The sequence below is a fragment of the Rhinolophus hipposideros genome, assembly GCF_964194185.1.
Source record: "Rhinolophus hipposideros genome assembly, chromosome: 11".
NCBI lineage: Eukaryota > Metazoa > Chordata > Mammalia > Chiroptera > Rhinolophidae > Rhinolophus > Rhinolophus hipposideros.
Genome location: NC_138057.1, coordinates 34,830,670 through 34,845,937, shown reverse-complemented (window position 1 = coordinate 34,845,937; position 15,268 = coordinate 34,830,670). Strand labels below are relative to the sequence as shown.

The 15,268-nt window shown below is 43.4% G+C and overlaps 1 protein-coding gene across 8 annotated transcripts in view; it reads left to right on the top strand.

Moving 5' to 3' along the window:
• KANK1 (KN motif and ankyrin repeat domains 1) overlaps window positions 1-15,268 on the top strand; it is a gene marked incomplete at its 3' end in the record, with an annotated part of 188,063 nt that overhangs the window by 138,452 nt on the left and 34,343 nt on the right. The window contains exon 1 of one of the 8 annotated variants that reach the window (XM_081066310.1): window positions 1,045-1,404. The exons of 6 other annotated variants lie outside the window; for them this stretch is intronic. Of the gene's footprint in view, window positions 1-1,044; window positions 1,405-15,268 lie in introns of those variants that run through there. One more of the 8 variants, XM_081066303.1, reaches the window with a different exon arrangement.

Here is a 15,268-nt window from a genome sequence, read left to right as displayed (position 1 = left end):
TTGTGACAAGCCAGATTCGAGTGACCCGTGACATTTCTCTCAGCTCCATCAAAGGTGGTGGACATGGTTACAGTTTCACCATATGAACCTTATATTTAAAGGAGCTGGTACTAGCGTAATAGTTTATGAAAGCCATTTGCTATTAATAGTCACAAGTACTAAGTTTATTTTAGGTCCTTTTCATGATTTTATTTAATTGTAAATGGTTTCTCTCCAAGGATTCGTTCATATTTTGGCTATGATCTCTGTTAGTTAGAATCAAGAGCTGGTCATGTGATTTTCTGAGTTTAGTCTCACAATATTTGGTTTAGTTGATAAGTCCCATCAGCCTTGCAAATAATTTTGTGAAAACATTGGTTCAGCTTGTCCTGCCAAATTTTCCCATCCCTGCCCATTTTTTGAGTGCCCTTTTCTCTTGCATTAACTGTCCATGAGGCCAAGGCATTTTTAGTGTTTCTGTACAGCAGGCACATTTAAGAGTCTCCTGGAAAGACAGGAGACTATTCCCAGACTAGAAATACAAAAGAGGGAGAGAGATAGGATATTTCTAATAATTCTTGAGCCCAACTGCTTAATATCTTTACAAACTTATGTGCATCAGCTCTTGCTTTCTTCTAACTAAAACTCAAAGCAGTTCACTGCCCCCCTTTTCTCAGTATCCCCCTCACCTAAGTCCATATACCCACCAAGGGACTGCTCATGTATTTCCTTTTCCTCAGCATTTCAGATCAATAGACTGGCATGCTTCATTCACATCAGGGACACACCAGGGAAATGTTTTTCCAAGGCAGCCTGTTTGACATGTTCCCTTCCAACTGTGAGGACAAAGGCTGATTTGTCTTCCCATGGTCTGGCAGAGGCGGCAGAATACCTGTCGGCTTTATGCAGCATGTACCCTCACTGGGACTCTGCCTCTCCAAGGGATGAATCAGCCCGATGATACACTGATTTTTATAGCACACCAGGGTGGAGACCTGGAAGTGTGTAGGCCGGGAGGGGAGGAGGGAATAGTTTGCATGTCAAACCATTCCAGCAATGCAGCTTACAGGAAAAAATTGCAAAACACCGAAGCCCTGTGCCACCAGATTTTTCCATTAGCACTATTGCTTTCCACAGCGTCCAAATCTGTCCTAGGGACAGCTGTTTGGCAATGTGAGGGGAATCGGTCACATCACATCACACGCTCTGTGGTTGGTTACCTGTCAGCCTGTCCAGTGAGGAATCCCAGCAGGCCCTGAGCCTGCCTTCTCCACTCTCCTGCATCACACGCACACAGGAGCTGTGGATTCTCTGGAGGGGTGTGCACGCGTTCTTTGGGCACTAGAACACAGCAGCTGGAACTTGCGCCACCTCAGGATACTAGTTTTAAATGAAGAAATCCGAGACCAGAAAACATTCAGAAAGGTAAAGGGGGCTTAAAGCTTGGGGCTTTTCCTCTGGGGCATTAATTCTTTGATGTTCTGTCCTCTGGACACATGATGAAAAAGTAAACTTTCCAAATAGTGATGAATATAAATCAGGCACAGTTTGGGGACTATCGGAAGGAGTGATACAAAACCCAGTAGGACTACTTCAATTCAGTGAGTTCATTCATTAAGTAGCTCACTTTTAAATGACTGCACAGAAATTTATTTGGCAGAAAGGCAACTGTTTTCCTCTTTTGTGTAATGGACCAAGCCTGAGGTCCTGTGAAAATTGGTCTTTCTTTGCCTTCTTCTCACTACTTTGTGATTTTTGTTTTGTTAAGGATGGCTGGCAAGATTAAGAATCATTGAGCTTTCTATATGCCTGTAATTTTTTTCTGTCACTCCAAACATTTTAGCTTTCACTAACTTTAATCTCTAACTGTTCCCTTCTCTTAACTCTGAGCTGTTGATTTTGGCCTTATTTTGACAGAAATCAGGGTCTATTTCTGTTTCTTCAGTCCTGATGCCTGCAAAAATCACAATGGGCCTCCCCAGCTCTCCATGGCTCCACGTAGCAAGGCACCAGGTCTGTCCAAATTGTTGTGAAAGAAATGGGGGCTTCTGTACCATCTCAGCAGCTGGTCCCCAATACCCCTGTGCTCTGCTCCCCTCGTGGTGGCTTTGCTCACAGCACTGTTCTCTTGACCTGGATGTCTTTCCCATGTCTATTAATATAATAAGCCCTCTTCTCCTTCCAGTCCCGCTTCCTCTCTGCCCCCTCCCACCAAGTGTTCTCAGATACTCCCAATGGGAATTCACCCCATCCTCTTCGTTACTCCTAGAGAGCTTTGTATTCTATTAAATAGTTAACATGACTTGCTTTTATTTAAGAGTTATGGTTGTGTGCCTCAATCATGTGTAAGTTTTAAGAGGCAAGATTCCACGCCATCTTCATCTTGGTTTGCCCATCACGGTTTGCTTAGTACTCAACGTAGAGTCAACATGCTCAACGTTCAACTAATATTTGCAGCACACCTACTTTGTGCTGGCATAACGCTGGGCATCTAACGCAGAGTGAAACTCAGGCACAGTGCCCGCTTAAGGATCTGTGGGATTGAATTGAGCTCTGCCAATGGCCAATCTTATAGTGTTATATACTTTGCAGTTTTCTTCCAACCTGTTCACCTGGATATTTTTTGTGAATGAACACATGGCTTTCACTTTGTCACACATGCTTTCTGTCTTCCTCCTCTTTCCTCCTACTAAGTGGAAGTTGTAGTATTTGTTTTCTTTCTAGCACGTGCTCTAAGGTCGGCTTAAAATGGTATTGTCTGTTAAATGTTTGGGGTTCCAGGGCGAGGTAACTTGCTACAGTGTGGTTGTCCAAGGTTATTGTAAGAGGCAGTTTGGAAAGTTCTTTCTAGTTCCATGGCCTTTTTCTTTGCTCCTTTCTCTGCTTGTTAGCAATCCAACCAGAGAGAGAAGGTGGAGCTCCAGTCATTTCCCTTCGTCCCAGGATCGTTATCTAGTCTGGTTTTGTGGGTGGTTGAAACTATGAATGAGAACCTCTACGGTGGGGGTGTGGCTGGTTGGTCTGCCTTCCTTCTCTCCCAGGTTATCTTGGACCGTCTCTACAGATCTATCACACCTTTTAGATGGGAAGAAATAAACTGTCCTTGTTATTATTTACAACCTTTATCGTCTTTGTGGTAATCTGAAGTTTTAATTCCCTATTTAGATTCATGCTCCAATTCATTTTGTCATTTGGTTTTTTTAAATGTTGATTTCCAATCTCAGATGAAAACATATTATGAGACAGTCTCAGTTTAAATTTGATGAAAGCAATAATCCTCGGGTAACCCATACGCTAAAGTTAGCCTAACATGTATACTGTCATTGCGACCCCAGTGTCAAGCCTTAAATGTGTTTGGGGAAGTGCACTTCGTTAAGTGTAATGAAGACAGGATTTTTCTGCCTTTTTAAGATAGACCCATCATCCATAGCATCCTCTTCCTAATTCTTGACTAAAATCTCACACCTTTGCTGGGGCACACCCTCCTCATGCTGCTTGTGGCCTCTCCTTGGAAAATGTCCTCTTACATTAAATTTAGGAGTAGATCCTTCTAATCCAGGCATGCAGAGGAGTCCTCTTCCAACACCCAAACCTGTACACACCTAACAGGACAAGAAAGAGCTGGAAGCCCTTGCTGGACCTGTCCCTGTAATCACCTTCAAGTCCTGTCTGCCCCTTAGGCGATGATGGAGGTGGGTGGAGAAGGAGCTATGGTGACATGGAAAGGAACCTGGCCAACTTTTCTCCCTCATTGCAGTCACCTTAGACACCCAGCTTTTGGTGTCACACCCCATCCCAAGTCTAAGAGAAGATGAATAAAGAAGCATGATACGGTAATTGAATTCTTTAGGGGCTGGGAGGAAATCTCAACTATAGCAGCTATAATCCTTCTTAAAAGTGATAGCAGGGCAACCTGCTTTCAGTCCGTTTCTTGTTAAGATGAATCCTTCTAGCAAGAGGTTTTGCACGTGAAGGTTTTGCCCCTGCTAGTGAAATGGTGGTAGGGACCCTGGGCTGTTGTTTTGCTACTTGTCTTTGTCTTCATTTTTTTAATGGAACATCTTAGTAGTAAAAGGGTTAAATTTAAACATATGGCATTAAGTTAATAGGCACCAGAATTAAAATTGTTTTTCTGATTTGTTTTATAATTTGCCTCTATAAAGTCTCTTGCATGTTAAAACGAGATAGAAAAAGTTGGCCACCTAGAAAATGGGGAAAGGAAAGAGATGGGAACAGACATGAAATTGGATCCCGGATATATTCCATGAAATCCTTGCTGGATGCCACGCTGAGGCCTGGGAGTGTGTTCTGTTGGACCAACCCACAGCTGTTTAAAAATTTGCATTAATTGCCAATTTTTTTAATTAGGTAATTTCATATGAAAATACAGATTTCTTCAGGAATCTTGAAAAGTGAAGAGATCTGGCATCACTGGGTGTTCCCAGGGCCATAGTCAGCTGGAGAGGACAGGTGTTCCCTGGTCTCCCCCAACTCTTTCCAGACCCCTTCTGTTCAGTGACTGGCCTAGACTCTAAAGGCATTTGAACTTGTGATCCGGAACCTGAGAGGGCACCCAAATTGCTTAAAGAGCCACCCCCAATTTGGCTCTCAGCTCCTTTTAAGCCAAAGGAAAAACACACTTTGAGTTGCATATTTTGCCTGGTTTCAGGTCGAGGTTCTCATCCCAGGCTGTGGCGTAGACTCAGCTGGGGAGCTTCTAAAGTTGCTGATGCCCCTGGCCCCCACCCCAGGAGATTCTGATTCATTAGGGTGGGCTAGGAGGTTATTCAGCATTTTTAAAAACGGCCCTAGGCCCTTCGGTTGAGCAGTAGGGTTGAAAACTTGTGGCATGGGGTGCCTACTCTGGGACTTCCAGCCTTGGCACCTTCACCTTGAATGGCAAAGGTGATGTTCATATCATCACCCCTCTGGCCCAGAGTCCTGCCTCAGCTGTAAAGGGAGGGCATGAGCTCAGAGTCCTTGACGTTTTCATACAGCTCTTTAAAAGGAAACACACACTCCAAGTTTGGCTCCTCTGGAAGGAATTAAATTGACTGAATGGGTCCTGGGCACCTTCATCGCTGGGGGCACAGCTGTAGTTGAGATAAAGAAGACAGAGCTCCTGTAAGTTTGTAAGGAAGTAAGGCGGGTGCACAGATTGAAACAGGGAATAATAAACTGCTCTGGGAGCCTAGCTATGAGAGGTGGCTGGAAAGATAAGACACAACTTCAGATACAACTGATATTTTAGCTGCTCCTTGCAAACTAGAGTTTTGTCTGAGAAGGTTATGGGTGGGGGTGTACATCGGAAGATGAAGGAATGATACAAGCAAAAGCACTGAAACACCATGCTTTTCCTCCTCCCCACCCTTCAGAAATGCCAGCTCCCTCCCCCCACCCAGCTTTCTGTGCCCTCTAAGGGCTGCAGGAAAGAATGTGCCTAGCATGTGGCTTTTCAGTACTATGTACGTAGTAACATAGCAGTCCAGCAGGCAGCAGCAGCCGAGCAGCAATAGGGAATGAGCTTCAGCTGTCCAATGCCAATAGCCACACTTACCTAGTAGGGTTGTTGAAAAGATGAAGTACGTTTGTATATATGTGAAGCACTTGCAACAGTGAGATGCAGAAGAATTGTACACAGTGCCCGGTGGGGAAAGATAGGGCCATGGAGGCCACTGAGCAGCTGATAACCCAGCTGCATTGGCTCTATGTCTGTGAGACTGGAAGGGTGTTAAGAAATCAGTAACAAGAAGAGGAACATACTGGGGGAGGAAGGTAAATTCAGGGTATGTCAGGAAATAAATACCCATCTTAAGACGTGCAAAGTGTAATTTATTGTTACCACTCACTACTTCATTTAACTTTGGTTTTATCTCTAGCCTAAGGGTCAGGTCTTCTGGAGAAAAAGTCCTGATGCAGTAAATCAGATAAGTAAGCCTCGAAGAACTGGGGGCTCAAATATGCTTGATTGTAGTCTCAGCGCTCTGCAGCCACCATCCAGGGGAGAAAAACTGATGGCAGTGCCCTCTCAGCCAGCCTGGTAATACCGAAGTCTCCTGCCTACAGTCCATTTCCCTTTTCACCGGGAGTCACCTTTTCTGCCTCCTCTCCACCCTTCGGAGGAAAGGCCTTCAGTACATCTTCATCCTCCCAGACCTCATTTGGCTGCTGCTTTTGTACATACATTGGGAGAGTCACGGCAGACATCTGTGTCTCCTGCCGCCGGAACCTTTGTGACTGACAGTTTCCAGGCAGGAGGAGCTCCTAGTTTTAATTCTTCTGCTATCCTAACCTTTGTCATCCTCAATAAGAGGACCAGACATTTATTTGCATGCAATGACTTTTCCTGCGAGACCTCACCTTCATAGAAGCACACATACAAAATAATTATCTTCAACTGCTTTATAGAATAAGCTCTATTCTTACCAGAACACAATACTCATAAAATAAATTTTTAGCGGGATTTTTCTTTGCAGGATTAAGAAACACTACATTCTGATGCTTTCCTCAGTTTAATTCTTAAGAACAAGGCTTTTGATATTACTACCTCGGAATGTAGTAATGTGACTGAATAATACTTGAATTTTCTCAGAAGTGCAGAGAAGAAATTTTCTCAGTTGAAGAAAGCAAATGATAAAAGAAACCCACGGGAATTGTTAGAGTGATGGATATTTTCTAAAACTGGATTGTGGTGTTAGATGCACAACTGTATACATTTATTAAAACTCAAGAAACTGTACATTTAAAATGGGTAAATTTTGATAGGTAAATATCTCAATAAAGTTTTTCATAAGTCCCCCAATAAAAGAAAAAATAGGCCTAACTCAGATCTCTTATTTAATGTTGGTGTTGTTGGGTAAAATAATTTGGAATTATTTGGACCCTATATTTCATAGTATCTGGCACTTGAAGCTTTGATCATAGTATGTTATTTCCCTTTGAATCAGCTTATTTATTTGATATAAAACAAACTCAAAACGAATCCTACATCGTCTTCAAAAGTTTAATCTTTATAGCTTCACACAGAAAATGCCTGTCCCAAGGATAATCACTTTTAAAGCATGCAGCCACCAGGTGTGGACCGGGAGGGTGGAATAAGAAGTCAATGCCATGTGTGCAGGCATTAAAATGAACCAGTCAAACCAGGCAAATCCAATGGATTCTTGCAAACTTTGCCTCTCTCCACAGAGCTATCCCGTTTTGAACTTTACAAAGCAGGCCATTTAGAGTCATCCGTAATCTTTGTTAATCTCTGCTTTATTGTTTAGAACTGGCTTTGCTTGTTTGCCCTGTAGACAGAATTCAGTAAATCTTGTTCCTCTAGAATCACAATTACCCAATGTATTTAGACATAGATGAAGAATGAGTTTAAATGGAAGCTTTCTTCTTTCTTTTTAAGTTGATGAATTTAAACCCTTAGCGGGATATAATCATCCTTACTAATTTCTTAAACCAGAAACAAAGGGTGCATGCACAAAGATGGTTATCACCCTAAAACACAATGTCCTTAGCTTGGGAACTAATTCTGTGTCTTTGAAAGTCACCTGATCTAATTTGGATAAAATGTTTAAGGGAATATGAAAAAAAAAAAAAGGGTTGGGTCTGTGGCTTACAAACGGGAGTGTTTTTAGCTTTTAAATTGCATGTTGCATTAAATAAAACTACACCAAGAAAAGGAACCACTTGCCTCCAGCCCAGACTGGGTTCAGCATGAGACTGAATCATTTCCTTCATAAGACTGCCGCTGAGCTAGAGCTCAAATTATAACAGGGAACCTTTCCCAGCCCTGGAGGGTTTGGGGGGAGGGAATAAGTCAGCGGGAAGAATAAGGAAACATTTGCTTCCTTTCTATCTAAATTCTTCCTAGAATTAGCAGGTTTACAGCTGTATTTCTAAGTTAGCATTTCATGTGTCTAAAGACTATGAGGACCGTTTGTTTAAAAAATTGGAAGGGGCCTGGGAAAGGCCTGTCCTCACCTCTTTTGTTGTTGTTAAGATCCTTGCTAGCAGTTTAGTTCGTTGGTAGTTTTTGCTGTCTCACTGACACGGAGAGAGTCCTGGAATTAAACCCCATGGCCAGCAGGCTGCTAGTTGGTCAGGAAATTCCAAATGGGTATAAATAAATTCTCTGCAGCAGCTCCTGGGCTCTTTGCCTGCTAATGTGTGTAGTTTCTTTAATGCCCAGGGAAGTATGCCTGAGACTTGGCTTCCTGCTTGCTGAAAATCAGTTATTTTGTTTCTGGGTGGGTAAGTAAGAAGGCCTGAAAAAAAGAAAAATAGAGGATGGGGTGACGTTCTGGGTGGGGGTTGGTGAAATATAAACTCAAGCTCTGTATGTTATGAAAAATATTTGCTTTTATTACAAGCTGGAAAGGGTAGCTCAGTACTTGATTTTTGGTTCAGTAAAAATTTCAGCCTTAGCTGTGGCTTTAACATAAAGATGTCATTGTCATAGGAGTAAAAGGCTGTATGTGTGTGCTAAGGTTTGGGTTTTTGAATTTACACTTTACTTAAATTCCAGAACTTCCTTTTTTGTTGCTAAATCCATTTTTGGTTATTTGTTTTCAGCTCTGTTTTTCTAATAGGGAACTGCTCAGTGTGCTTTAAAGCTGATTTCTTTTTCTTATATAAACACTATAAATCAAAATAAGGGCTGAGATTCATACAATTACTTCAGTCCCTCCCCACCCACCCCAAAATTTTTCTATTGTGTTAGAAAAATCCGTTCTGTCCCAAAGTCCCAGTTTATGTTCCTTCTCTGCTTTTCACAAAATTCTCCTTTGAATGTGCACATTTTCCAAAAAAGTTTAAAAACATTATTTAGTCCCCAAGCTAGTTCTGTTCTGTGCATGCATGGCAAATTTAGGTTATATTTCAGCAATAATTCTTTGAATTAGACAGTGGGTATTGGAGAGCAGCACTGCCTCAGCTGGTGAAGAGCAAGTACTGGAAAGCCTGTGACATCAATGGCTATTTCAGAAAGATTTGGGGTAAAGAGTCACTGCATCTTGTAGTTGGCATTGAGCACTGGAGAAGAGGGCCATTGTGTAAACCTCAAGGCCGCTGTAATGTCACATGCCTCCTTAATACAATGGGCCCTTTATCAGGACATAGCCCTTTCCATTCCCAGGAACAATAACCCTTTCCACTTTCTTCCCTCTCAACTGCTCACCTGCAGCCTGGATTCTGGACTCTTAAGACACGCCCAGAGTAGAAATGATGATACAGCAAAGGGAACTTGCATTTGGGGGGGATGGTGAGGCTGTGCCAGTCGTTAGGGTGCAACTGGAAAAAGCACTGCCGGATGGCATGGGGAGAGAGCAAGGCCTCGGGCTCTGTCAGCCTCAGCATCTGGTCTGACCGCTGCTGCAATTAATTTCTGTCTTCACTTGATCACATAGCATGAGATGTCAGGAAATTTTGTATAAAGTATAGTCAAAGACTCATAGTCTGGAAGCAACCTTTGGAAACCATCGAATCCCACCAACCCCCTCTTTTTCTGTGTACAAACCTTGCTGCTGCTGCGTTTTGCAATTCCAGACCCCGCTGCCCATTGCTTGTCCATGAAATATTTATAGCTCCTGTTCTTGTTTTATGGACAGAAAATTATACCTTTCCCCCAGTTTAGGCAAGCCGTTCTGGACGACTGAATGGAAAGGTGTTCGGTGGTTCTAAAGCACATGTCTCTCTCTGCACAGTGTGTTAAAGAAGGCTTTTCCTCTTGGGACAATGAGATTGTTCACAAAAATCAGAGCATACCTTAGTCCTGTTATTGTGACAAGGATATATTTTAATTTGGCTGTAATAGAATTTTAAAGGTTGGAGGATGTTTGTCTACTTTTGCTTTGTTTTATGCATAATTGATGCTGGAGTAGGGCTTACTCTCCACCTACCTGGCACCCACACTCCTTCCTCGCCCCCCCCCCAGCCCCAGTGTGCACGCACATTCCCCTGCAGGGCCCAGCCAGCAGCTCCCTCATCCTCTCGAGGAAGCAGAAACCAATGTAGACCTGAAGATTTTAGCAAACTCAATTGATTCTGAACACGTATCATAAACGCCTCAAAGCCTGGCCTCCTGGGGTGGGGGGAGCAAGGGCGGGAGAGGAGTTCTGGATCTTCTCTGGTGTGCCCCAGCTGTGTGCTTCACCGGACAACACAGGGTGATCCAATAATAGGAAGTAATAATAGAAGACCGTCGGCAGCGTTCTCAGTGGTCCACAGCACACTGAAGCAGGTCATTATACGATTGAGACAGAATCTAACTTGCCAACAGCTGGAAAGGAGCGGGGACAGGATTCAAACGTAGGCAGTCTGGCACGAGAGTGCCTGGGTTGAATCACGTTCTCTCTTCCTCTGCCATACTTATGATGGGTACATGCCGAGACATGGGGTTTTTTCATTTAGGTAAGGTAGACAGTGAGTGCGCTGTGTACCAAACACCACACTGTGCACTGAGGGGTAGAAAAAGAAACACTACTTAGTCCCTGACCCCCGATGATGCCCACAGGCTGCTAGAGAAGATGGGCATGTATGTGGCTGCTTCCAGGATGTACAGGCAAAGTGTTTCAGGAAAGTGGAGGGAGGAAGGGGACCAGTTCTTCCCAGGACCCAGCGATGGGAGATAAGGGAGGACTTTATCAGCATTGGATGTTTGGGTTGGGCCCTAAGAAGTAATTCTGACAGATGGAGGAAACAACGAGCAAAGGCAGAAAGGCTCAAAAGTAGCTCTGGTAGGTTAAGGTACCGGATGGGAGGAAACTGGAAAGTGCTGGATTGGGGCAACATTGTTGAAGACTTTTAGTGCCACAGCAAAGAGCTTTTAGACTTCATTCTCTCTAGTGGGGCTCCTGGCACATCAATCTGCAAGATTAATCATTGAGAAGCTCCACAGGTTTCCAGGGATACCTCAAACAAATGTAAAATTCCTCAAAGAATATGTAATACAGGAGAACAGAGACATTAGCCCCTGATTTTCTAAAAAAAAAAGGGCTCCTTTATTTACATAAGAGCAACAGTGGGGTGTTGGCTGTGCTCCCTGGTGACTGGCTGGCTGGTCTCACTACCTCACCGAGGCTGTGTGTGAATGTAACTTATTTGGAAATAATTTCAAACTGAGAGAAAAATCTATGGAACTTTCACACCCTCCCTCATCCAGATTCAGATTCCCTAATGGTTAACATTTTACCACATTTGCTCCGTTTCTCTGTGCGTGTGTATGTACAAGGTGTGACAATTAAGTTCACGAACTCATCCTAGAAAAAGTGCTACATACCTCACTGCTGAATATCACTAGGGTCATCTTCAAAGTACTCCCCTTGGGAAGCTATGCACTGATGCCAGCACCTAGTCCACCCTGCAAAGCAATTTTGGAACTCTTTTTCTGGAATGGCCATGAGAGTTTTCTTCGTGTTATCCTTGATGTCCTGAATGTCATCAAAATGTCTTCTTTTCAATATTTCCTTTATCTTTGGGTAAAGAAAGAAGTCCTGGGGGCCAGCTCAGGTGAGTAGGGAGGGTGTTCCAATACAGTTATTTGTTTACTGGCTAAAAACTCCCTCACAGACAGTGCCGTGTGAGCTGGTGCATTGTCGTGATGCAAGAGCCATGAATTGTTGGCGAAAAGTTCAGGTCGTCTAACTTTTTCACGCAGCCTTTTCAGCACTTCCAAATAGTAAACTCAGTTAATTGTTTGTCCAGTTGATACAAATTCATAATGAGTAATCCCTCTGATATCAAAAAAGGTTAGCAACGTCATTGTAATAAGTTTGGGAACTTAATTGTCAAACCTCGTATTTATGTATGTATATGTATGTATATATGTATGTATGTAAAGACATGCATTTGTCATGTCTCTTTAATCTCCTTTAATCTAGAACAGTTCTCAGTCTCAGCCTTACCTTTGTTTCATGACTTTGGCAGTTCTGAAAAGAGAGACCTATTACTTTGTAGGCTGTCTGTCAGATAGGAATCACTGACGTTTCCAGACTCAGGCCCTACCTTCTAGGCAGGAACTCCACAGAAATGATGCTGTGCTCTTCTCAGAGCATGACGTCAGGGGCACGTGAGTTAGCCTTAATCACCTGGTCCACATGGTTATCTGTCAGCTTTCTGCACTGGAGAGTCACCATTTTTCCCTTTGTGATTGATAAGCATTTTGGGGAAGCAGTCTGAGACCAGACCAGTTCTTCAGTAGGAAGTCTCTATCCACTAGCCTTTAGCATCTATTGATAATTCCTGCCTAAATCAGCCAGTTATAATAGTTGCTAAATGGTGATTTCCTGTTTCCGTAATTCCTTCTTTATTTATTAGTTGGCACTCTACGGTATTTATTTATAATAACTTTGTAGACTCACCGATACCTCATTTATTCACTGGATTGTAATCTTGCTATCATTAATCATATTATTTTGATGCTCTAATTATCTTAGATTTGAGCAGTGAGTACCCCAAAGAGAGTTTCTGAGCCAAATAGAACCTTGGCGCTGTCTTTAAGTGGTTAATCTGATGTGTGCTGACAACAGAATACTGGCTAGTAGGCAGCATATGCTGAGTTCTACATCTTGTCTGTACCCCAAGGCAGTAAGGGTCACCTGTAATAAGAGGCTTGTCAGGCAGATAGACAGTAACACCCTGGTGACGCTGAAAGCAAACTGACCCAAAATTGAGCTTGTCAGAGACCACCTAGTGGGTGGACGTCTTGCATGTTTGGGGTACATTGCCCACGTTCCCCCAGACCCTGTGCTCTGGTCAGGCATGGCTAAAGTCTGGGCTAGGACAGGGAGCAGTAAGGTTTGGCAGTAGTACGCTGCCCGTCTTTCTCTCCTTCCTCCACAGAAACACTTGCTGGCTGCCAGGGTCAACATTGTCTTTGCTTCACAGACATTTTCCATGCCTGCTATTCCCATCCTGGTTTCAAATACAGAGCAAGTTTGTGCTCTGCATGTCAATATCCTAAATTAATGTCCTCAATGTCCGAAAGGGCCTGCATTCCCCAAAATGCCCTTTCTTCCTGACCTCACCCATGCCACACTTGTCCTTCCCTGATTCCATTTATCATACTTTAATGACCTTCAAAAAAAGAAATCCCATCATTTTTCTCTGCAGTGAGTCATTCGTAGGTTTAAAGAAAAATATTTTTTCTTGTATAGCAGCCTGAGGTCATGGATAGAGCCCCGGTCGACAGGTCCAAAGACCTGACCCTTGTGTCCGGCTTAGGCCAGAGGAGCTGAGGTTTGTCAGGTCTTCTCAGTGCCCCACCCTCAGTATTGCCGGGGGGACATAGAGACCACAGGCAGGCTCTACTTTCTGGTGGTTTTAACGCGATGGCTAGCACTTGCTATCTAGTGGAGACAATAAAACTCACACTGTGCAAAGGCAGTTGTGATACCCAGAGAAAAATTCATGGGGACTTGAACAATCCATGGAAAACCTAATGCGTAATTCCCAGCTTCTAGCCCAGAGCAGTCTTCTTAAAATGCAAATCTGATCACTTCACTCCCTTGCTATTTGAACCCTTCAGTAGCTTCCCAATGCACTTAAGGTCCAAAAACCTGACTCCGGGGGCTTAGCCCCCTCTCTGCCTCACTTTGGGCTTTCCTTATCATCATGCACAACCCGCTTTTCAGTTCTCAAAAGTGGCGGGTTTTATATATGCAGTTTCCTCTGCCTTGAATTTCTCCCATCCCAGTCTCACCACCAAATACACACCCCACACACTTTTCCCAGCGGACTCTACAAATACAGCACGGACAGAACGCTCCCTATGCCAGCCCTGGTGGGGCCCCTGCCCAGTCCTAACATACTTCCTGTGTTTTGCTTTCACAGCACTTACCACAGTTGTTATTTATTTGTGCATCCACTTGTCTGTCTCCTCCCATAGTTCACAAGTTTGTCCAGACAGGCTCTGTGTCCAGTTTGCTTACCTCCTAGCAGTGTTGGGCCGGTGACAGATACTTAGTAAATATTTACTGAATGAAAGAATAAAACCATCTTTCAGTCTGATAACTGCATCTTCCCTACATCAGCATTCCCTCTCTGGGTTGTAGGAATAGACTTGGAATGTGGGAACCAGTATGGAAAGGGGGTGATGAGGGGAGACGATGGAAGATGTAGGGAGAGTGTGCAGGTTAATGTCTGTGGGGACAAGTTAAAGAAGCAGAGATGAGATCAGCTGTAAGAGGAAATCTAAAGACTTAGGGGGGGAAGTCAGAAGGCGTTATGAAGAGTTACAGATATGAGAAACAATACCACATTATAACGTTGCCATGTAAACAAACCAAGTTTGTAAAAATTGCAGTTATGCTGCATATGACATGTCAATTAGCCTGATGTTTCCGGTGAACTTCTGGCATACACTTTTGCTTTCCTTATTGTCATTTCATTTGCACAGAGCGTTTGGGTAGCTAATTAAAACAGCTGCAACTCGATGAGAGATTTAGTTGAAATCAGGTAGGTAGTAATAACTCTGGGGAACAGGGGTGGAGGTTTCATGGAACGGGCCCTGACATCTAGTTGGTGCTCATTATTGAGCATGAATGACTGAATGAGTTTGTTAGCTGGGAGAGCAAAAGAGAAGATTTAAAAATACGCTTTGGTAAATGAAAGAGCAAGAGAAAACTCTCACCTGCCATACGAGCGTACATTGTTTGTAAAACAGAATGGGGAACACTTTCATCGTTCTCCTTTGTATTGTGTGTTCTCTAACAAATCGTGTTTCTCACGTAGATTTGGCACAGGGAGGCTCCCTGGGTCTCAAGGTCTTAATGCTAACAGTGTCATCCAGAGAGCTTTCCTGCTAAACCTGTTTAGAAGGACCTGTCCCGCTTCACTGTCTTCTGTATCCCACTGGTCCTTGCCTAGAAAAGCTGATTGGCTAACTCAGTTACTTTCACACTGTGAGTAATAACTTCATGGGAACTTACCTTTCTCCCTGAGTTCATCCTACTGCTTTGTTTGTTTTGTTTTGTTTTGTTTTGTTTTCTTCTTTCTGCATCTCAGCCTTAGCTGATTTGGAATATGTTTCACTGCTTCAGACGGCAGGATGCTTGCACACTCTGCTGCGTTTCAGTACGGAAGCTGTGATAATTATGTGATTCTCGGGGATTGACTCAGCACTTTCAAGTGGCCAGTTTTATGCTTCCTGTGAGAGGAGACAGTACAGTTAGTTAGGGGGATTAACAAAGTTCTTCGCTTTCAACAGTCAGGTAGACTATGGTGAAAACACACATAAAGAGTATGTGGAAATTGTGGCACATGGGTGTAATTATTTTTCACGGCACCATTAGTCGGT